The 25,455-nt window shown below is 40.9% G+C and overlaps 1 protein-coding gene across 3 annotated transcripts in view; it reads left to right on the plus strand.

Annotated features, from left to right (window-relative positions):
* Window positions 1-4,462: 4,462 nt before the first annotated feature.
* The window catches only part of raph1a (Ras association (RalGDS/AF-6) and pleckstrin homology domains 1a), a 79,212-nt gene continuing 58,219 nt past the window's right edge, over window positions 4,463-25,455 (plus strand). For all 3 annotated transcript variants that reach the window (XM_084023816.1, XM_084023818.1, XM_084023817.1), the window contains exon 1: window positions 4,463-4,646. The gene's annotated coding sequence lies outside the window, so the exon portion shown is untranslated. The remainder of the gene's footprint in view (window positions 4,647-25,455) is intronic.

Below are 25,455 nucleotides of genomic sequence, written 5' to 3' on the forward strand. Positions count from 1 at the left end.
CAACCGCTCCGAGTCTAATAACCCTGCCTGCAACTCTGCATCCTGCACATCAGTGATGTCTCAAGACTCTATAGTAATAAGGAGAACAGGTATGCATTGTTGAATGGCCTACCAGGCTAAGTGGCCCAAAGTGACAGGGCCCCCCACCCAACGTTCACCTGCAAATAAAATAATAATAATACTATAATACCATCAATATGCAAGATGTTACTGACAGACACACCAACAAGGAAGAGACTCAAAGGGGCAACAAAGAAACTAGAACAACCACAAAGATTTGAAATAGCTGCACAGAGACACTCAAACGGTCTAACAATGACTATGAAAAGGAGCAAAACAATAAACAATATGACTACAAAGAGACCAAAAACAACAACAAAAAGATGCTCAACTAGTGTGTCTTGCTCCTATGTAGGACAGGCGGTGGCGCCTTTTGCATGTATTAGTATTATAGTCAACTAATGAGGTTCAGTGCAGCCACATATTAGCCCTCTGGAAACAATACCTCACTTTGGGAAGGAGTTATATTGCAAGTTTACCATCCTAGATGTGCTTTAATATTGCAATTTGTGCAGTAAATTTCTTGCGTTATACTTTCTTTTTAGAAGAAGTGACTGATGCTGCAGATACAACTTTGAAAAAAAAAACTGTCTGCCGTCATTTCAGCATAAAAACAAAAACAAAACACAATGTGCATTAACAATATCCACCATAACCATAACTAACTATAACATTACAACTGCAACAATTACCTGATCAACAAAAGGTACTCTAAAGTGTCAAATGTTCTTTTCAGCCTGTTTTATCGTGACCTCTGACTCTCGTTCCACCTCCTTCATTACGGTCCATCAGATAGTTATTGCTCCGTTTCGGAGGCTGGCATTCTTGGACACATTGTATGGCTCCCAACACACAGATCATCCACAGTCTCCTAGTTGGCCTCACAGTAATTGTGAATGGGTCTCCAAGGAGAAAAACGTGTACGGCCTCCTCGTCGTCCACAATCTGCTTTCCGACGACATCCATAAACCTGGATTTGTAGTCGCTCACAGCTTGGACATTCAGGAAATAGTTCTTGTTTATGTAGTCTATGAAGTTACTTGATGGCTGTATTATTTGGATGTGGGTCCCATCTATGGCTCCTAGACACAAAGGCATACCATGAGCATGGTGAAATCCAGAGACCAGCGTCTTGGCCTCGGCTTCACCTTTCATGTATTTGGACCGAGGTGGACCGAGATTGCTTTGCATATAAGATGAGATAGCAATCTGGGTTGTGGGCAGGAAAAGTTGTCAAGGCACTGAGATACGTAATGCAGATTATTTTGTTTTTAATAATTTAAAGTTAGTTTTACCTTCCAAAGAAATGGATGGACATTTTTCATTCCATTTTCCCTCCACTAGAAGCCAACAGGGAATTTCCCACTTCAACCGCCTGCACAGCCACATATATATCTGTCTCTGTGTGCATGATATGTATAATTGTGGCTCCTCATACATTTTCAGATGATGGAAAATGTACTATTTTCTGATGTTTCCTACTGAAACCTTTGGGTGACATAATGCTGCTGTTGAAGTCATACATCTGAGTACTTTTTATTTAAATTTACAATGAAAAGCTCAGCAACCATTACGTTTTCGCAGAAATGACTTTCCCCCACCCACTCACTGCAACACTGAGCACACATGCATGTAATACTGTGCTTTACAGCTGCAGCTTCCATCACCTCCTCTTCCTTTCTTTCTGTCTGCCTGATTGTTCTTACCTGAGTCCATCTAACATCATGCAATTCTTCTGCTGAGGGATACAACATACAGACATACATGTGTACAGTATTACTTTATCATCTTCTCTGATAATACAAAGGTCCTAAAACAGTGGTTGAGAATGATCTCAGTGAGGATCATCAAAAGTAGATGACATAATAGATTTGGGGAAACCTGAAGCCATTCTCTTTGGTTCTACCGGACTTCACGGTGCCACAGTGGTTAGCACTGTTGCCTCACAGCAAGAAGGTCCTGGGTTCAAACCGAGGGGACCCCGGTCCGTCCCAGGTCCTTTCTGTGTTGAGTTTGCATGTGTAGGTTTCCTCCCATCATCAAAAACATGTGTATTAGGAATCGGAGCAGCTCAGGACTAAACCTCCGTCTGACCATTGAAATTTGGTTGTATGACAGAAAAAGCACCTTTACCTTCTAAAATAAAATGAGCCATGGTCAAAGTTGGAGAAATCTACATAACTGTTGATGATCTTGGCATCGTTTTGGACAGGTTGTTATCAGGTTGAAATGAGGGTTTAAAATCCCTCACCAATTCCTAGACAGAAAAGCTTATTTTATCGACCCAATTCTTCACACTAGCTGGAGCTCTACTTCAAAGTAATTTTGCTTACGCTGCCATCTTCTGGTTTTACTCGCATTGACACTTTAAAGGCAAACCATCCATCCATCCATCCATCCATCCATCCATCCATTGTCTACCGCTTATCCTGTATTCAGGGTCACGGGGGGGCTGGAGCCGATCCCAGCTGTCATTGGGCGAAGGCAAGGTACACCCTGGACAGGTCGCCAGTCTATTAAAGGCAAACCACAAAAGGCTTAAAAAAAAAAAAAAAAAAAAAAAATTAGGGTAATATTTAAAGTTCATCTTTTTTTAATGGAACAATAAATGTCCTAGACCAGGTTGCATGGACCGATAGCTCCGAGTGAAATGGCCATTTCAAATATATTGCTTTACCATTAATCTTTCAGCATAAAGCACCTTGCAGTCCCTACCCAGGCAGCAACCAATGGTCTGTATTTGAATCACTGGGTCCTAAATGTGGTAAAATGCACTAAAAGCTGAATATTAGGAATAATAAAAATGACTGAACCTTTTTTTTTTTGCTTCATGCTGCACTGAGGAACTTTTCATGAATTAAAATAATGCAATCTCCAGTTATCTTTATAGATCCACGTTCAACACAGTATATGTCAATGGGTGACGTTTAGAGTTGAACCTATTTGCCTATGTTGAATTTTTGTAAATCCTGTATAGGGCCCCTCTACATAAAAAGTCAAAATATGCTATTTGTTTGCTGTTGCTTCACTACTGTCTACACACGCCGCCTCAGACCACTAGAGGTCCCACTTTGATTTAAAAAGCAGTGTTAGTCAAGTTTAAGAGAGAGAGAGAGAGAGAGAGAGAGAGAGAGAGAGAGAGAGAGAGAGAGAGAGAGAGAGAGAGAGAGAGAGAGAGATGGAGATGCTCCACAACAAAGCCCTTACAATACATTGGAAAACAATCAACCAATAACGAGAGCAAACTGGAATGCTATTTGGTCCAAAACAGTGACTGAGCCAAAACGAAGGAAATCTTTGACTAGGTACTTTGATCAGTGATCACAGCCTGGTTATGAGAGGCCACCCCAGGCAGAACTGGACCCCTAAAGAGGACAGACTGTGCACCTACTGCACTACTTTTTAACTAGCGGCCAACTGTACAGAGACTTCAGAGACATACACACAAAAGGTTTTTGAAAAAAATGACCAATAATGAAAAAAGTCCATACCTACTGGGTGAAATACGACAATGTGCAAATACAGCAGCAAGGCTTGAGCTTTTGGAAATGACTGTCTGATGCAAAAAAACACCTTGAAGGCTGAAGGCCATCTGTGTATATCTACACTGACCATCTGCACTGAGCTGATCTCTGTACATAGACACACTATAGACCTTCACATTATATTCTGTATATAAGCGTGTGTGTGTGTGTGTGTGTGTGTGTGTGTGTGTGTGTGTGTGTGTATATATATCACAGTAATGAGTAATGAGTAGCACAGAATAGAGTGGAATAGAATAGAGTGACCTCATCCAGACTGATTGGTTGAGGCTGATTTCTGGGCTGGGCAGGACAGGAAACAAAACATCGGGAACGCGCAGGGCATGGATACGCGCTCCCGCTGCGATTTTTGGGATCCGGTGTAGAGCTGAAGATGCGTCAAATCGGACTGTAAAACACCGGAAGTGAGCTAATTTCGGCTTCACAATAAAATACCGACATTTCTTTAAATGGACGCTTCCGGTTTTACTTGCTGTACTATTTTCAAAATGTGTGTTCCTTAACAAGGGTTGTCCTTTTTCATAAATTGTTTTGATCACATAGCTAAGGATTTTAAACACAGGGGTTGGGACCTTGATCACTTGACAAGGATGAGGGACTGTGACATGATAAACAGTAAGCCGATAGAGCAGAGCAGAAATACTTCTTTTTACAATAATATGATTGCTTTTGGTCTTGTAAATAACATGATTAGCCTTAAAGTCTTTACACTTGATAGTGTAAATCTAGAAATATATTTATATTACATTTTGGTTTAAATAAAGCAGTAGGGAGATGTTTTATTTTGAAAGTATTTTCCGGAAATTGACCGTTTTTCCTGCCTCTAGCTTGACGCTGGTGTAAACGGTGTTGGGATTCAGTGTGGCAGCAGGGGAAATCTGGGATATCTGGGAAAGGGGAGTCGGTGAAAACCGGGACTAAACCGGCAGAAATACCGACGAAGCCTTGGCCGTCACACTGTGGGGTTTCCTACCGGACACTTCTCGTCTCCCTCCCCGCTGGTGGCTGCGGTTTTTCTCCCAGAAATCTCCCTGGATCCTCACAGTAAGTAGCCCAATTCCTCTTCACCTAAACGCATATCACATCCCACCACATTCGACCTGCTTTCTCCTTTTCCATCGCTGTTTTTAAAAATAATTTAAATCAAATTCTCGTCCACTTAAAACCGCGACATTTTGGACCGTTATTGTGTGACCATTAGAAGGGAGAGGGGATCCTTTAATTAGCATCCGATGCCATAAAAGCCAATTAATCCCGTTAGCATGTGTATGCAGATAAAGGAGAAGGGGTGGTGGTGAAGGGGAGGGGGGTGACAGAGAAAACGAAACGCTCCATAGAAAAATGGCTTTCGTTCACATCAGCAGCTTAAATGCATTTACGTGGTGGCTGCACGCGCTCACGTATGTGTCATTTCTGCCGTTGTCCGCCGTGCATGTGCGTGTTCGTTCAGTGCCGTGTCAGACGCCGCAGGGCCTGCAGAGCGCGGACTGCCGGCCTGGATGCGCAGGTTCGCCGGGGAGCAGCGGCCGGCTGACAGCGCCTCTCTCAGCCGGGAGATTTGCGTTCGTTGCTGCAGCTCGGAGGCCGGCCGTGCTGAGCTGACACGAGCAAGGCGTGGCATCCGTATATAGCGTTACACGGCCAGAGGCGTGTTCCCCCGCAGCTGCCACACTCCTCACTTTCAATATAGAATTTCGTCTGTTGCACGCACGCGACCCTCTACGACTTAATTAGTGTTTTCAATTGCATCGTCTTTGATACGTAGCCTGTACAGGGTTTTGCCCCAAGTCCCGTTTAAAAAGACATTTAAAATTCAGCATCATCAGACATGCAGGCCTGCCATCTGTCTGTATTGCTGCGGGTCGACCTGTCTCACCAACATGTCCTCCTCCTTTAGCCTATACAGTCTCACTGTTTGACTAGTAAACCTGTCGGTCATGTCTGGTCGACCTGCGTCTGTCTCAGAATGGGAATGTCCAACTTTGTTATTTATTGGTATTTAATATTGTGATCAGCCTGCCACACTGAATATTAGTACACTTTAGGAATTGTTGTGTAGGCAAAGGTTTTGAAAACGATAGGTTTTCAGTGTTGAAGATTAAAGATGGATGTGGTGATTCCTGTTGGTGTTGGTATTGGGAGTGCACCTTTTCAGTGTCTGGGTGGATTGTTTTACTCTTTGCACTATTTGTCCATAAATGTATGTTTACATTGAAGCGGTGCCATTTTCTCCTCCTGTGCGATCACAGCATCACAGGGCCATGTGGGAACATTCCTTCCAATAAAGTGTAATTATAGATTTAAAGTGGATTTATAGTTCTGCGCCATGGGGCACGGCACTTCCGCTGTAGATCCCTCAAGTATAACATGAATAAGCAAATGATTTTATTCATTGGCAGCATTGCTCCAGCAGTGTGCTGCTCCTGACCATGAAATGCATTTTGGCAAAAGTTGAGCCAGGATCGACTTCTCTGTCTGGGTCTCATAATTGAAATTAATTACATGACAGACTCTTAATTTCAATATCCGCTACTAAAATGAATGATCTGACTGACCAAGTTAAACATCTTTTCTTAGATGTCTTAATAGAATAATCTAAAATTGGCAAAAATAAAATGTATTTACATCTAAACAATGAATTAATAAGCAAGAAGAGGCGCCTGATAGTTTTCAATATGCTAAGTGTTTATACTGCACAAAACCTGGAAATGCATTAATTATCAAGTTTTTTTTTTATGAGAATCTTTGCCCTTTCCATCAAAAGTGAGCAGTCATCATGTTTCCCTTCCTTTTGTCCAAATCAAACTGGAATAGGCTTCCACCTCACTGTCACCTCTGAACATGGAAAATGAGTCGAGGACATTTCTGGAATTTTGCCAAGACTAGTCTTATTTGTTCTACACTGTCATCCTTAAAATACAGATCCCAACATGAAACAATTGATGACCATCACACTGAACTACATGGTGATCTTATGGTGACAAAAACAATAGTCATTTTCAAACAATATTCCTGCAAAGGTTACTACTTCTGTTTGAACAAAATAAAATAGAAATCAGTGACGAGGGGGCTTCTCAGTGCTATAATCAGGGACCAGGCATGTCAGAGTTGTAGTGTGTAATCATCTGGACAGACTGGAGACGTCCCATCTCGCGTGCAGCAAAGTGGGGCAAAATTCAGCATCTCCCTAGTGTTGGGAGTTAACTGGAGTATAAAAATCCGACTGCCCTACTTCAACTAAAGGCTGCTAGGACGTCGGCTTGAGCTTCACATCAAGACCTGCAGCATCCTGGTTTCCTCTTTATTACCCTTCACTGTTGGTTAGGTCTCATCCCATGGTGTCTCTACAACACACTTCCCAGTCATCCATCTCTCAATTAAGCAGCATGACATTATCTTTGGATTTTCGGTCGGTTGCATTTTTACTCGGGACACAAAGAGGACTCCAGATTTAATTTTGAAGACCGGTCAAGACCACAACTACGAGGTCATGACTGGGTTGCCGTTGTCTGATTTATTTGTCAACATCATTGCTGTGATTACTCACAGAAATCAAATGAAAATTCCCACACTTAAAAATGAATCTTTGCAATTTCTTTTCAAAATGTTTTCAAGACATTTCTCATCGTGGTACAACGGCTACATCTGACATATACAGTGTATATGGCAATACAAGAGGTGAATGAAGTGGAATCATTTTTTTTATGGGAATGTGGATCTTTCAGATCAGTTTGAGGAGTGCCATTGGATTTGTTGTTGCTGGCCTGGTCTTGGTCATAACTCGGTCTTGATCTCAACCCCTCAAAGTCTTTGTTTTGATACACTCGATTCATGGTCACAAGTTGCTCTCGGTTTAGGTGGGCTTGACTACAAAGCTGATACACAGTGTGTCAAATGCGGTATGCAAAAATACCAGGATGTCTACTGCATCCAGTTGCATTTTGCAGAATGCAAGCCAGCATGTTTTACTGGCTATGCTGACCCACAATCCTCTGCACACCGATACATACATCACTTTGACTGAGCCGCCAAGATGGCACTGACAGATGGCACTTCATTTTAGGATATCATGAACATTGGTTGCATGAGCAAGGGGGTCAAGTTCAAGGTGCAATTCTATGACAAAGTAGAATGTCCCAATTGTATGAAACTTGTACTTAAGTAAACCGACTGATGAATTTTGGAGCTGAGTAAATAATTCTGATATCAAAATATTGGCAATAGTCATAATCCCATATAAGTCGCGTATACTTTTAGTATGCCCTCTGTGTTTGCATTCAAAATATGGTCATTCCTCTAACTTGTTGCCCTTACTACCAGCATTAGCTGCTTTGGAAGAACAAAGTTAGCCTGAAAGAAAGTACATGCAGGCTAAAATGTAACCGCAGTGTTCTTTCAGGAGATTCAGTGACTTAAAACCAAGGGCAGAAGAGCTATGGGTAAGGGAAAGTCCGCTAGTTGCAAGGCTAATTTACGTATGAAATGCTGGACTGAGTAGATTATAACGTTTTCTGTTGTAGGTCCCAAAATGCAAATATTACTTTTGTAATTGTACTTTAAGTGTTTGTAACTTAAATATCTCGTTAGTTTATGTTGGTAATCGTCATTAATGTGCTGGATACATTGCTCAATAAAATGAAGGGAACATCAGTATAACACCAAGTAGCAAAGGAGGCAAAAGAAATGCAACCCCCCAAAAAGGGAATGGTTTGATGTGGTGGCCACAGACCGATGCTCTCTCCTTCTCCTTCCTGACTGATTCTTCTCTTGTCTTGTGTACTGCTAGAGTCCTTGTCACTACTTGTAGCATGAGGTCGTACCTGCAGCCCATTTAGGTTTACAGGTAGTCCAGCTCCTACAGGATGCCACATCCATACATGATGAACAAGAAGGTCTGCTGTGTCTACCAGCAGTCTCAAGACCATAAAGGAGATTCCAGTAGACTGGCTGTTACACCAGGAGAGCTGGACAGGACCGTAGAAGGGCATCAACCCAGGAACAGGAGGATTGAATTCTTTGATTTTTGCTGTAGGGCTGCATAGTGGCGTAGTGGGTAGCATTGTCGCCTCACAGCGATAGAGTCCCGGGTTCGATTCCTAGGGCGAGTCCGGGTTCCTTCTGTGTGGAGTTTGCATGTTCTCCCCGTGTAAGCGTGGGTTGTCTCCGGGTTCTCCGGCTTCCTCTCACAGTCCAAAGACATGCAGGATGGGGATAGGTTAATTGATGACTCTAAATTGCCCGTAGGTGTGAATGTGAGTGTGAATGGTTGTCTGTCGCTACATGTCAGCCCTACAATAGACTGGCGTCCTGTCCAGGGTGTACCCTGCCTTCGCCCAATGACAGCTGCATCAGCTTTGTGGGGTACTGTATGATTTGACCTTGGTCATATATTTGTGTTATGATGCATAAATAGTCTCTAGTGGATGAAAAGTATGAAAATGCAAAGGTACAAGCACAACCCACATGTCTTCTTTGCATCCAAGATATTGGAGATGTATGTGGTCAAAGTAATACTGCTCTTTTCTACAGGTCATGCGGTTTCAGGGATATTTAAATACATGATTGTTGTGGGAATTGTACATCTGCATTCCCAGGCCTGCTTGTGTGCATCCTCTGGAAGTTCCGCATTCATCTTGTAAACAGACTTGCTGTACTGGTAACATCTGTATCAGCTGCTCTGGTGCAGTTTGTCAGAATAGTCTCACTGGTGGCTACAAGAGGGCAAACCAGGTCACCATCTGATTTTGTTTTCTTCTTCCTCTGTCTTTCTGCATGTCTCTCTTCCTCCAAGTGTCTGGAAAAGTCATCCCCCCTTCTCTCAGGAAATTCCTCCATGTCCCAGGGGTAAGACAGACAGACGGACAGACAGACAGACAGACAGACAGTTAGAGAGGGTGTGAAGGAGCAACAGAGCAAAGCTGCTACAGACAGACCATCCAGGCCTAGGCTATTTATTTAGTCTCTTTTATAGTGTTGCAGCAATGAGTCCTAAGACTTGCTTAGCATTTTTGCACCTCTAGATCCTTCGTCTCAAAGTTGATGCGTTTTTTGAACAGGTCTTTGGTTAGTTTCCTCAAATAAGGTCTGTCAGCTTAAGATACCAGTATTTGGTATCAGCCCAGTACTGTACTGTACTGGTAAAACTACTCTGATGCAACAGCAATATGATGTTGTAATTGTCATTGTATTTATTTAAACGGGGATAGTGCACAAAAAACATTGGCCTTATAGAACAAGGAGAGATGCATTGCACCAGGTTTTAGCAAACTTGCTATTTTCCACCTGTAGTCGCTGTGCAGGTTGGTGGAACAATAATTGAACCTAGTTGAAAGTAACAAGCCACCCAACAATAACGCACAAATGGACTGAATCCATAATTTATCGCCAGCTGCAGTTCACGCAGAACTCGGGAAACTGAAACTCCCAGTTCATCCATCAGGGAGTGTTAGCAGCCACAAAGTTGCGTGCATTGTCACATTGTTGTGGACACTTGCAGCTACTTTAGTCTCCACCGCAATAATTAGTTTCACTGCGACGTCAGAGTGTTTCTGCCTGGCATAATCTGTCAGGGTTTCCACCAAAGGTGGGCTGACCTTTTAAGGTGGATGATCTGTTCTCCTTTAAGTGATAAGCCCCTCCTCTGATTAGGACAGTTAATTATTAATTCCTCTACTGAAACAAACAAACAAAGTCTGCTCTGTTTGTATGAGGATAACACAAAGTTATATGTTAAAATATCATGTTTTTTAAAGTCATTGTCATTGATCAGTGCATCTTTTTGCTCTTGGTGAATTCAAGAAAGCTCAGACATGTCAGACATTTCAGATGTAACATTTGGCCCCGTACAAAGCCATCAGTTGATGCAAGAAAAACACATTATTGTGAAACACGTGAACATGATCCTATTTCACAAGTCCAGTACCTGAAATTGGATTCAAAACCAGTGCCTGCGTGTGGACTTAATAGCACTTAGCCACAGTACAGTGTCTTAAGCTGTAGTGTATATTGTAATGCAGCACTCACTCCAGTGTAGATGTCTATAGTGCAGTCTGTTTTGCTGTGTCAGTGCTGAGCCTGCCGAGATACTCGCACATTAAACAGCATTAGGACTGGAGCTGCTAACTGTGTGGAATGTGTTCTTCATTCACGACTTTGTCTGTTTTGCAAGGCACCCTGGCTGATATACATAAGGCTTTATGGCTAACTGGCCTTATGTAGGGTGGCTAGTTTGGCTAGTGTATGTACTGCATGGAGTGTAATATGGAGGTTCAATCATACTAACTGGCTTACCTGAATGCTACATTCTGTTTGTCTAGATGAACAGTTTTTTGAGGAGCGGAGTGCTAGGATTCAATTAAAGGTCGAATCTAAGCGGGAAAAGTTCGGAAGCTAAACAATGTAGTTCTGTGGATGGGGGCAGCAGCAAAATGTTTTTAGGGACCTAGAAACGGACCACCTGAAGCAATTAATATTGGTTTTAGTGCATGATATATGTTGAATATTCTCACTGCTTTACCTGGCCATCAGATAGCTCTTTCTAATGGGGAATGCTCTCTTCAAAGCCACAGACTCCATTGACAAAAGGAACTTATGAGGGGCACCTAGCTTAAACGAAAGTAGCTGAATACAACAGCTACAACAGTGTTTATTTGGCCCTGTTGAAGGGAGACTTACTAAGTTTGTTATGGTAATTAATTAATTATTGGCTCTGAGTTTCAGCTCCATTGGCCTCTGGGTGGCACAGATAACCAAAGTCTCACAAGCATGAATCAGCTGACCAGCATATAGATTAACAGCTATGTTCAAATGTATAGTAATAAAGTGGCCTAGTTTCAGTCAAGTTGATGTTAAATATTGGATACAGTTTTAAAGGAAAACCTGAATAGATGGTGAACTGTGTGTGGCAATCAATAGTTGCATCTGTATCTTGTATCTCCTTAAATCTCATATTAATGCTGCTCTGCGTGCATTTGTGTGTGCATGCACTGATAACAATGAATGTTTTTTTTCTGATGTTTGTTGTTTAAACAGACTGGTAGCTGAATGCAATGACTCAGCCTGTGGGTGACACCCACACACACACACACACACACACACAGTATTAATGGAGTATCCAGATGAGGTAACTACTCGAGTTTCCTCCGTCTCCCCGTAACTGCTCTGTAGACTGAACACAATGGACAAACAGCAGAAAAATAAATGGTTGTTCGTATCGTATCTTCAAATGTGAGCAAATTTTAAGAAAATCTGGATTTCCCAGTTTTGATTTCTATGTGCAACTAACCCCTCAGGGTTCAGAGGTCAAGGATGCACGTTACTGATATTGGTCTAAAGGACATTCCTCTCATTGTCGCAGTGTCAAAGAACACTTTGATAAAGGTCTACATTCAGTGCTTTTACTTTAAGAAATATGAACTAATGAAATTATTTTCAAAGGTCACTGACCTCAAAGGTCACTGACCTCACGACACACGTTTTGGCCCTAACCCCAGAATTTATATGCTTGTTATGACAATTTCATGGCAAATGTCTAATGGGATAAAGTGATGAGATTTTGAGACGAGACATGGATACAAACTGCTACTTGGCTTTATTTATTTAACAAAACAAATTTTAAATGTTGCTGCTTCACGAGAATGTGGCCCAAGTAAAGTAGAAGTAAAGATGTGGTTTGACAGTGTTGAAATAGAATAGGAGTAGAACGGACATTGAACTGTTTGCTGTGGTCATTGAAAGAAAATGGCGATTGTTGGTATTTGTCATGGTGACCACACACATGAGCCAGGCTGTGAAGTGATGTTGTAGCTCACCGGGATGATCGCAGACCCAGCTTGGAGGACACAGATGTCTGGCTAGGTAGCTGTGTAGCTTGTCCTTCTCTGAAGTGGCGGGCAGTGAGTCGGAGAGACCATTATGTAGCCCTGAAGAATGGCGGAATTAGCAAGATAGCTAACTAGCCAGTTATCCACTAGTAAGGTGCCTATGTTGCCATTTCCACTGCTTTAATGCTCTTGGTACAAACAATGAGCCAAACAAAATTCTCACTTACCAGTATCCGACAATAGCAATGTGCATTTCTACGGTGGGACGAGAGTGTGTGCATGAAGCATTATGTTAAAATTTGATATAACATATTTGTTATAACATTACTACTCTACTGCTGCAAAACCTTACCTCAGTGACCCAACCGAGTCGGTTTATCATGGTAAGTCGGTTTACTTTATACAGAGGAGCCCTGCTACAACAGATGCTATGGCAACGGTACGCAAAAAATGTCATTCTAATTATCCCGCAGCATTGATTTGAATTGGAATTTTTGTTCTGCTTCAATCTTATTTCTATGGTTTGATCCACAAACCAAATACTTTGGTACCAAAAAATGTTTGAGATCTGATATTCAATCACATGGATGTTCAGATCAAGATTCCGGGTCATTTAATTATCTTCAGTTAATGAGTCCAATTGTTAAAAGCAATCAAATTTAGAAAATGCACAATCCACAGCTGAAACTTCTGAATTGAGAACATATAGCTTCTAAATATAGCAACATCATGGCTTTAGATTTATATTCATACTGTCCTAAAGTGTTTTGTTTTGTTTGGACTGGAAGTTCAAATACCGTTTTCCACCAACAGCACAGTACTGTCTGTCTCTGTCGCCCTCTAATTCCAGACAGATGTTGAGTCATTCTAGCTGCTGTTGCTCTGTTACTGCACAGCCTTCGTTCTTGGAAAATTCAATCTCATTTCTTCTGTGTTTTTTTATTTATTTATTTTTTTTCATTTTTCCCTTTCGTCTTTTCTCTCAGCTGCATTACTCTCACCAAGCCACTTCCCTCTCTCTTTGTCTCTCTTATGTCGCTCGACCCTCGTGGAGATCCAGGAGAAGGCTGTGCAGCTGGGAATCAGGACTGTCGTTTTGACTGTGTTCAACACACAAGTGGTTTCCCTTGTTTTTAAAAGTTTGGACTTTCCTTGAACAGTCTGCCTTAAGTGGGAGAAGAAAAGCTAATTCTTTACATAAGATAAAAATTCAGGGAACCTTTATTGTCCATCTGAATAGGAATGTCAACGAGAGAAAGACAGTTCTGAAAAGGTGACGTTTTTTATCGGGAATCAGGGAAACTAACAGCGTCCCATTGTCCCAGGAGCTAACGGCCAAGGTACGGAGGTTTGCATTGAGTTGCATTAGATTGACAAGCTGTAATCTGAAAAAATAAGAATTTGGCAAAGGCAAATCTAACATTATCATGATGTGTTACAATGGAAATCTTGTAAAATGTTGTTTTTGGTGAGAAACTTGAGGTTATAATGGAGTGTATGTTGGTATTTATTGGGTATTGGTATTAATACTACTTACAACTGCTAAATGTCTGTTAACTATTGTGACATCCAAACATGTTTTATTTGACCCTCAAGTAAAAAAAACAAAAAAACAAAACAAAACAAAAAATAACTACGGAATACACAGTGTAGAAACAGACACATAGTAGTTAAAAACTAGCGTAAATGTAGTCAATAATAGCAAATTTTTACTTCAGTATAAACATTTTTCAAGAAAGTATACAAAGTAGAATTACTTATGAAGGTAGAATGTTATATTAATTAAGAATTTGATTGTTGTAGCTGGTTAAGGTACAGCTAATTCATATACTGTTGGAACGTTTATAGATTTATATAAGCCACTATTAGCGTATCTAGCAAAAGTAGCACTTAAATATTGATCCTGGTGCATACAGTAAATCAGCCAATAAAAAAAATTGTAGCACATAAATAGTAAATATATATTTACAGTAGTTTAGTGTGGCACAAGTACAGTTTTTCCACCGGCAGTTTTAATTTTCAACAGTAAAATGTACTACTCATTAATAAACGAAACGGAAATTGAATCTATCCTTATTTTAATAATATTTATGTCATCCGTTTATGTAAAATAATAAACATTTGCCAACATAAATCATTTTCATTAAAATTGCTGTGCTCTTGGGGTTGCACACACTTTTTTTCTCCTTTTTCAATCTTTGCTTCAAACCTTGACACTTTGCAGCGTTGACCAATAACAATAGCATCGTTTAGCGTGCTAGCAGCACTTTTCCATGCTATTGGTGTATTTAATGGTTTTGCTGTAGTTTATTTACATGTATTTATTTAGTTGTTTGTAGAAAAAAGCAACAAACGTCGACATTTCCACTAGCAGCATGATTACAGTTGGAGAGGGCAAAGTTAGCAGTTAGTTCGCCTGTAAGCTTTAAGTTGTAGCAAAAAGCAGTAAAATAAGTCACAAAAGCAGTGCTAATTACATCCTGAGCTCTGCCACAAAGCCTTTAATGTGTGTGTCATTGATGTGTGAAGGAGATGATGCTATTCTAAAATGGGTGTGTTAGTGTTTATGTGTGAGAGGGCGAAACAAGAGTGAGAGTGTGCCTGGGGTTTGTCGGTTGGCCGGCCTGGTTTGAAGTAACTGTTGATGCAGTGAGTTGTGAGTGCGTGCACGTCGGTGTCCGTTGGTTTGATGAAACTGTTGATACTGTAAGCCTTTCTGTTTTCCATTGCTCTCATACTAAGAGAGAAAAGTACAGGCATTGAACATGTGTCTGTGTTTGCGCGTGTGTGTGTGTTAATGTTATGGCTTGGTGTACGCCTGGAACAGCCACTGTTTTTCTGTGCTGGCTCTTCCATACATGAAAACACACGCACTCTCACGTGAACCGGGTCCAGACCGAACCGCAGCCGCCTCCTCTATCCACACGGCTCTCCGGTGGAGATGGAAAGTATGTGAGCCTCCTGTCTGTCTGCCGACTCTTGTCTCAGTGTGAATCCAAACGGTGTGCATGTGTATTAATACTGCGAGCCTCTCTCTGCCGTCTGCGTGGAGAGAGTGCGTTGCTGGATCAGCTGTGACAGATGTAATCGTTCAGATTTATATCACTTTTTGACTTTTGGGAAATTGACTACACAGTATCTGCACAAGTGTGGTCGGTTTGTGAATGGAGGCTTGCCAGCTCAAATCCTCCAACTGGTTCGGAAAAATGTGTGGATGGAAAGTGAACGAGGAATAAGCTCGCCCACTTCAGCAATTACTGTGTAGGTGTCTTTCAGCAAGGAACAGTCCACCCAAAACTCCTCAACTCTTAGAAAACAGATGTACTTCGCTTGTATGTTTCTTCCTGTGTTGAAGTTCCCAACTGATATTTCCAGCAACCCCAATAGAGATGGACTCTCTCTCTCTCTCTCTCTCTCTCTCTCTCTCTCTCTCTCTCTCTCTCTCTCTCTCTCTCTCTCTCTCTCTCTCTGGGCTTTCTCATCCCTTAGACATCTTTATGCATATTGGAAGTTGCATGCATTAATGATATAACTGGATAGCAGGTGGCTGTTCAGTGTGATGATCAGACTGATTTTCTGTTGACCTGTAGTGTAAGAACTGTAGTCACTCCGCCAAGCTGTCAGAGCTACCATGGAGCCCACACTGTCATTAACTGCACTCCCTGAATGTATTATAATTTCTGGAAAAATAAAAAAGGCGATTTCGGAGAGAAGCAGACAGAAGGGTTTACTATATGATTTTAAAGAATGTATGCAGGGTGTCAATCTGATTCAGCAGTGAAAATAGGAAAAGCAATTAAGATAGAAGCTGAAGTCAGATCATATTGTCAAAGTGAACCACCACATCACCTAGTGAGAACAACACTGGTAAGTCTTTATTCAGAAATTCAAGTTGCAGTTGTATTGACACTTGAGCTGGTGTGCATTCAATTAGATGCATGCGTTGGAGGAATCCAGGTTCATGCCACAACAGTGGAAGCATCCGATATGTCGTGAAATAAAACTCACTGCAGGCCAACAGACTGACGAGGCGTTTGGGAAGTTTCTAAATGCAAATGTTGGATTAGTTTAAGTCGCTGGTGGCAGGTGGAGCTGGACTTGTTAGAACTGGAGCAGGGCTGATGGTTTTTAGCTGAGTCAGACTCAATCGCTTGTTCTCTGCTCTGTCATTATATGATTAGCTTCATAACTCTCTACAAGTGAAGTGTGTGTCATTTCTATCTATTCGTATATGTGTCTGAGCAGGTTTTTCAGTAGAAGTGCCGATTTGTCCTCATCCTCATCTATGGTAAGAGTTCAGCGGAAATCACTGACTGAACGTCTTATTGTGGACATAATGAACATCCACAGAACGCACATTCTCTTGTTCTTTGTTGACTATTTTCCTGTTTCTCTCATGTTGAAAAGGCTCTTGTTGGTTCCTGCTGCTGCAGATGTTGTTTCTGGCATGAACTTTTTCAGCTGAGGACGGACAGAAGTGGAAAGTTTAACCTTTCTCATACTGTGAAGCATTTAGTTTGGGTGTCACTGTGTGTGTGTGTGTGTGTGTGTGTGTGTGTGTGTGTGTGTGTGTGTGTGTGTGTGTGTGTGTGTGTGTGTGTGTGTGTGTGTGTGTGTGTGTGTGTGTGTGTGTGTGTGTGTGTGTGAAGGAAAAGTCTACTGTTTTACCACTGTCATGCACTGGGAGCTAAAATGATTTTTGGTGGGGTTGTTTAACGTCAGCAGTGTCTGAAACAAGGTGTGGATACTTAGGGTAGCCTGAGCAAAAAACTGCCCAGTATATGGATACTGATTATTTCATACCGATATTTTTTTTAATCGAACGTGAATGGGAAATTTCTTTTTATGTGTTATGTTTCTGTCATATGTCATGTAAGTTTTAAGTGATTTTCTGAAAGTTCTGCAAAATAGAATGTGAATCAGTCTGTGTTTCCATCAACTTCCTTCATGATTTGTGAAGAAAATGCTGAGGAAGATTATGTTTTTTTGGACATAGCTAGCTGCTTGCCATTCTTTCCATTCTTTTTTTGCTGAGCTAAGCTACGCCCCCTGGATTCATATGTCCTTTGTAGACATGCAAGTGGCATCAATCTTCTCATTGAAATCTCTGAAAAAAAGTGAATAAGCATAATTTCCCAAAGGGTCATTCTGTGTCATTTTATCAAATTTCTGAAAATCTTCCCACCTGACCATCTCAGAATGTCCTGAAAAAAATTCAAGTACAAAGACACACTTGTTAATAGGACAAATCCAAAATATTAGGTCTCTACTGTCAATAGTTTTCTCATGAAACATCATTGAATGAAGGGTAGTTTAGTTTTTGGCGTCATGCTCTGAAAAGCCATTTTTAAACAGCAATATCTGGAAAACTATCTCACCTGTGGCCTTCAATTTTTTTTACAGAGTATATCTGTTACTAATAGCCTCCAGACATGAAATATCAGGGGTGTAGCTCAATGATAACCTAGTATGGTAGGTACTTAAAATGTGGCTTGTTGAAATAAAGTAGTACATTTGAAGAGTGGCTGAGCTCCCATTTTTGACTCAAGACTTCCATCACTTCTGCCTCTATCTCTGGGGTTAGCTTAAACATTCTACAAAATATGGTTTCTCTTAGATTATTAGTTTCACAGATATTAAGGCTCAAATATGGAAGTAAACACATCTTTGCCCAACTTCAGAGTCATATTCCAAAAAACTGACAACACGTATCAGGTCCAATCTTACTTTTTTTGTAAGATCATATTCTTGTTAAAATCATATTTAAAAATTGGGAGGGTGTTTTGCCTCATTTTGTCGCAGTGATTTTTTAAAATCCTGATATTGGTGGGGCTTTTGTGGCCGTTTTTGGTACTGCATGTCTTAATATCCTACAAGTAAATATCACAGCAGGGCAATTCAGTTGTGTTTTTTTTACCATTTACCAAAGACTTACATGTGACTAAATGCTACTGATAAATTTAGCCTTACGAAAACATTAAAATGTAGCACAGTTGTAGTTACAGAGGCAATAAGTCCTTGGATGTGAGTTAAACATGCTGAAAGCAGCTTTTAATGTCTTAAACCATGAACAAACATAGCACAATATTGAAGACTGTACATTTTGTCATACTTTAAGTACATACATTACACAACCAAATCAAATAATAATCTTAATTTGAGCATAAAGATTTTACATTACAGAAGAAAAGTCTCCAAAGTTTGATATTGAATAACAGTTTGTCTCTATGCTCACTATGAGACAATATGTGAGTTATGATCAGAAATGGTGGATAGGAAGTATCAGATGTTTCAGATGAAGATGAAGATGTACTGGTTCAGTTCATGCACCCACATGGCCCTGCCAAGAGTTTCTACTGACCAAGAAGAGAAGACATGTGCAATGTCCCACTGCAGCAGAGAATTGCAAGATTTGACATTCCCTCTACAGAAACTGGGCGCATGTATGCCATCAAAAAAGATGAGCACAACAGAGCAGAGATGTACATTAGACAATTTGTAAAGTGACTGACAAATTAATGAATGTGACGAAGGAATTGGATCTAAAAGATGAAAAATGTGTGATCCCTCATAGTGAGCATAGAGACAAACTGTTATTCAATAACAAACTTTGGAGACTTTTCTACTGTAATGTAAAATCTCATGCTCAAATTAAGATTATTTGATTTGGTTGTGTAATGTATGTACTTAAAGTATGACACAATGTACAGTCTTCAATATTATGCTATGTTTGTTCATGGTTTTTAAGACATTAAAAGCTGCTTTCAGCATGTTCAACTCACATTCAAGGACTTATTGCCTTTGTAACTATAACTGTGCTACATTTTAATGTTTTCGTAAGGCTAAATTTATCAGTAGCATTTAGTCACATGTAAGTCTTTGGTAAATGGTAAAAAAAACACAATTGAATTGCCCTGCTGTGATGTTTACTTGTAGGATATTAAGACATACAGTACCAAAAACGGCCACAAAAACCCCACCAATATCAGGATTTTAAAAAATCACTACGACAAAATGAGGCAAAACACCCTCCCAATTTTTTATTATGGTTTTAACAAGAATATGATCTTTCAAAATAAGTAAGTTTGGACCTGATACGTGTTGTCAGTTTTTTGGAATATGACTCTGAAGTTGGGCAAAGATGTGTTTACTTCCATTTTTGAGCCTTAATATCTGTGAAACTAATCATCAGAGAGAAACCATATTTTGTAGAATGTTTAAGCTAACACCAGAGATAGAGGCAGAAGTGATAGAAGTCTTTTATCTGCAAAAATGGGAGCTCAGCCACTCTTCAAATGTGCTACTTTATTTCAACAAGCCTCATTTTAAGTACTTACCATACTAGGTTATCATTGAGCTACACCCCTGATATTTCATGTCTGGAGGCTATTAGTAACAGATATACTCTGTAAAAAAATTGAAGGCCACAGATGAGATAGTTTTCCAGATATTGCTGTTTAAAAATGGCTTTTCAGAGCATGATGCCAAAAACCGTCTAAACTACCCTTCATTCAATGATGTTTCATGAGAAAACTATTGACAGTAGAGACCTAATATTTTGGATTTGTCCTATTAACAAGTGTGTCTTTGTACTTGAATTTTTTCAGGACATTCTGAGATGGTCAGGTGGGAGGCATTTCATGAAATGACACGGAATGACCCCAAAGCTATAGAACAATTACTTGAACATCACCACAAAGATGATACATATGAAATGAAATCAATGAAATGAGACATTGGATATTGGGTTGTTTTAGTTGATTAGAGTACTAGGCTCGATACTATCAGCGGTTATGTTTTTCATTGGTCTTCAGTCGTTTACTACTTTGATATTTATGTTTCTGATTGAATATGTCACATTGGCATTGAACAGGCAGCCAAGTCTTCAGTACATCAGTATGTCTAACTATAAAGGTTATCAATACGAAAAAAGCACTGCCTCCAGTGGGGGCTAACAGTGATTACCTGACGGGTAAGCGGTGGGTTGATGGTACACTTCCGGGACGCTGTTTTCAGCACTGAATGAACGGCGGCCGTGAGCTAACTAGTGGGGCAAGCTCACGTGGACTAAAATAAAACAAAATGAGGAGAAGCTCCGATTACAACACAACCAGCGAGAGAGAGACTTCATTCTCTGCTCTGGGAGATTATTACTCCTCTATATCTTTAAATCGGTGTTTGATGCCATTGCTCTGAATATGGAATAAAAAAGTCAGGGAAAGATGAGATTGGATTCTTCAGTATAAAAGCTCAGTAAAATGGTGAGTTTGTCTGATTGTGATCACACAATCATGTGCTTCTTTATTCAGTCTGTAACACGGTCAGCCCAGATTTGTAATGTTCACTGGATACAGACACACATGCAGTCAGCTTGTCATGCTCCTCTTCCTCCCTTTAGCAGTAGTTTAACCCAGTAGCTCAGTGACCTTGTATTGTGTGTGTCAAAGCACAGTGTGCTGTGATCTTCCTGACAGTTCTGCATTGCGACCGACTCCACTGCAGCAATGCTAAACCTGTGTGTGTAAGCACGTGTGTGTGTGTGTGTGTGTGTGTGTGTGTGTGTGTGTGTGTGTGTGTGTGTGTGTGTGTGTGTGTGTGTGTGTGTGTGTGTGTGTGTGTGTGTGTGTGTGTGTGTGTGTGTGCTTATTCCGTTTCTGAGGAAACATCTCAACACACCCATCTTTTGAAGTATTCTGTGTAAGGTCGCCGTCATGTTGGTCTTTCCAAAAACAGAGTGTTGTCACTGTAAGCCTCGGAAAGCTTTTCACACTCAGCAGCTGATCATCAATTAGATACATTTGTCATTTCAATTGTTTAAAAGACTAATTGTTTCAGCTATAGTTTACATGATGGTAAACTGATTAGCTGAACATCCCGGCCACTTTTTCATATTTGAATTCATTTATTCTAATCAGAATGGTTTAACTGCAGGTTACAGCAGCACTCCATGCCAACACATAAACCAGAGGACTCACTTATGGTGTGAACGCCTATACTGAAGAGGATTTTTTTTTATTTTAAATGACATGTCATTTACATAGATCTCAGGTAGTAGTTGGTCTAATTTATAATGTATTTTCTGAGTTAAGTTATGTTCTAAAATATTCGATGTAGAAAATGAAATGCACCCATTTGCATTAAGCTTTGTATAGTTACAAGCCTGGTAGTAATTTTGACTGGTCACGGATCATTCCCTCCAGAGATGGGAGATCTCAGTATTTCTATTCTGAAAAAGAGCCTCCGATGACGCAAATATCGTCATTTTGTGTCACCGGAGGCTGCTTTGGTTAGAGGGGTAAGACTCCAACACTAGTTCCTCATGTTTTCAACCTGCTTACGGTGTGGGACCCACTGACGCTACAGACCTATTACAGATCAGTGGTGGGACCTCACTTCAGACTTGGAGTGTCAGCAGAACCGGACTTAGAATAAAAATGCAGCTGTTCACTCTGTCCCCAATCCGTGGTGGCCAGCGCCGGTCGGTCCGCGGTGGTAAACAACGTAAAGCCATGCGTGTGTCGTATTACGATGGGATGGCGTATAGAGGCATTCTGGCCGATGCCCGTTTGGTCTCGGAACAGTGTGAGTGCAAACCAGCGGGGGACCGGGAAGCATTGTTATCTTCCATCCACATGTGCCAAAAAGACACTGTCTGCCTTTTCTCGGTCAGGAAGGCACCAAATTAGAAATGTATTTTACATTTTGACTAGGCCTACATGTATGACCCACTTTCAATACAGATTCATGTTTCCACCGGTGAAGTATGCCTTTAACTTCTACCCTCCAGTGCTGGCAGCTTGTGCCCCATTTGAATAATACATGCAGGATGCACATTTAACCAGAGGGGGTGTCTGTGTGTGTGTGTGTGTGTGTGTGTGTGTGTGTGTGTGTGTGTGTGTGTGTGTGTGTGTGTGTGTGTGTGTGTGTGTGTGTGTGTGTGTGTGTGTGTGTGTGTGTGTGTGTCTGTCAGTGCTGTATTAAGTGGGTTGTGAATTATGTGTGTTAGTTACCAGCCAGACCAGTGTGTAATTTCTTCTTGCAGGTCAGCATCCATGCACTGACACTGGCATGGTTGACGATTTGGTTCCCACTGGATTTGTTAAAGAGTAACTAAACCTTCCAAACCACCCTTTACAGCTTAAAACAAACGTATAGGTATTTAGGGCTCTAACAGTACACATATTCTTAGTGGCAATTTCCAGTACAGGACCTTCAGGTCGGTACTTCCTTTCTGTACGCCCTGTGATGCAAACCGCTGTTTGTTTTTTCTCCTCGCACATGCGGAACAGAAATTCTGGAATGCGAGTTTTGCCGGAAACATTTTTGTGAGTTGAGGTATGCTAGTTGGTTATAGGTTGCTTAATTATAGGTCGAGTAGGTGATTCTATTGAGAAACACTCTCTGCTATAGTACTTGCAATCCTTGTAACAAACTGATAGCAATGAAAATGAAATGCTCTGACATAAAAAAAAAAATGTAACATAAAAATGTTGTCTGTGGCAGGACTGTAAAAAACCTGTCCAATCAAAAAAATCAGGCCAAAGAAAATAATTGGCTGACCTGCCTGTCTGTCAATGCTTGCGTCCTTTTGCGTTCACTCTGCTGATCTCGAGCGCTCGTTGTGGAGTTCTGGGGAGCGTCTTTGAACAGAGGTCTGAACGAAGGGGGTGGGGGGCCATTTCGGTTCCGCGACGCATTCAAAGTCAAAGTCTCTCTGGTTTTTCCAAATGACCTACTCTGCCTTTAAGCTCAACGGCTGACAAAACAGCGTGCCAACACTGTTAAACTGAAGTCGGGTACATCCTCCGATACTTACATTCATACATACATCTGATACAGACATTTTGTTTCTGACAGGCTCCTCCCACTGCAGATTCCCACTGAGCCAAAGTAACTAATGTTATCGTGTTATTCACTGCGTATATGTGACACACTCAATCGTAGACGATACAGAGCTAAAGCATACGGTCAAAGTGCTTGAGCCGCTACAATGTGTTGAAGTTGCAGTTAAACAAAGGTTATATAACACAATATACTGTATGTTCTTGCCTTTTGTGAAAGAGGAAGAGTTAATTTTGTAAATTTGCTTCAGTATAGACAGCTGATGTCATGCATGCTGTTCACGGTGATTTCCAGCATCAGAGACCCGCTAGATTTAAAATGTCGACCTGACTCTATGCGTCTGTGGCCTTCAGCTGCTGTAGACTAAACTGTCCAATGTCAGGAGACAAGCTGTTCTAAATAGGTGTGTTGGGGGGTTATCTACCCCCCCCCCCCCCACACACACACACACACACACATTGTCTTTTTATACTCCTGAGATCCTCATTTGCACACAATAGCCACTAACTCTTACCTTCAACATCAACTAAGTGTCCAAACCACAATTTGAATCTCACCAAAAGCATCAAAACAACTCGTTTAAAAGTTAGAGTCAAGGTTGAGTCTGATCACAGCCTGGAGGGGAGACTGCAGAAAAGACCAGGATCTGTGCTTCATTCCCCATCCCCAAGACCTAACCAGTATCTATCAGTTTTTTTGTTAGCATTGGAGGAGTGTTATATTAAAGCTTCACTGTATCTTAAGCCAATCCTATATCTTATTTTTTTTTTTAACCTTGATCTCAAAACCAAACACCTTCAAACAGTCCCTTTTGAAGTGAGGACACCTCAAATGTCATCAAAATCCAGAAAACTTCTCACTATGGCTCTTTGAAACTGATATCGGTATTCACTAAAATAGCGATGCAAGCCCTCGTACACACACACACACACACACACACACACACACACACACACACACACACACACACACACCATATCCTCCAGGCTCAAATGAGCTCATGTTTCCCAGTTATGTGGTGTTTAGTGGACGGCCCCAGTCTCACAACTTGCACTCACACATTCAGTTTCAGTATTAAACACATTTTCTGCTTTCTTTGAGAACAGTAACCTTTTCTTCACAAATTCCCAGTTAATTTATATGTTTTGATGCAATTGCAATATTGAAATTGATGCATTGTGATGTCCAACCAAACATATCCAGGCTTATTACTCCTACTTTACTTCATTCAGTGTTATGAGGAGCTCACAGGTCGAGTCTGTTTTGGTCTGATTTTCAAAGCCTCCTTTCTTGGATGTAGTCTGCAATAGATGATTATATTTGGAGTCACAATGAGTACGCTGACATTTACTTGCAGTGCCATAAGAAGTTTTAAAAGGGCAAACTTCTGGTTGGAGTTAACTACCATCCTCTGAAGTATCGGCTTCCGTTTTCCTGTGCTGCATCTATGCACTTTTTACCACATAATGTCTCTGGACATTGCCTGTATCTACAACCCTAAGTATCCAGACAATAACAACATTGTTTGAGCCTTGTCTGAAACTTTGTTGACTTCTTACTGACATGTTGTAGTCACATGATAAGATGCCGCAGAGCAGCACTGAACTTTCAAATTCATGCTTTGAGGAATCAGAATGATGAAGCAATGCATTAGAAATGCTGCAACAATGCCTTTTATTGTTTCAATTAAATGTTTCCCAGTTTGCCAATTATTCAGGTAATTTGTCGGGGAAACTGTAATCATGGCATTATACACACTATTAACTGAGCAGCCCCCTTAAATTACACGTTTTAGTTTTCAATCTGGGATTTTAAAGCCTCTGTTTTGGCAGGCCATGTTGTTTCATAATACCCTTTAATGCAGCCTGTTGGGCAACAGAGGAGTCATACATTGGCCTGGAAGGAGAACCAGAGCTTCAGTATCACAAAGCCTTAACAAACATATTTAGTGTTCACCGGGAGAAGATGACTTCAAAAGTAAAAATGATATTTACCAAGATAAGAAAACCAAATCAAAATCAGGTGCATACTTCTGTAATTCGATTGGTGGCCTGGCAAGCATTGTTGAACAGTCCCAATGAGGAGCTTTTTCTTTAATTTTGGTGGTCCCTGTAGACAAAAGTGTTAGCGTTTCTCAGTACAAGATTCCCTTTAGAAAACCTCCCTTTTTACTGCAGCATGATCTGCCC

This window comes from Eutrigla gurnardus, assembly GCF_963514095.1.
Source record: "Eutrigla gurnardus genome assembly, chromosome: 12".
NCBI lineage: Eukaryota > Metazoa > Chordata > Actinopteri > Perciformes > Triglidae > Eutrigla > Eutrigla gurnardus.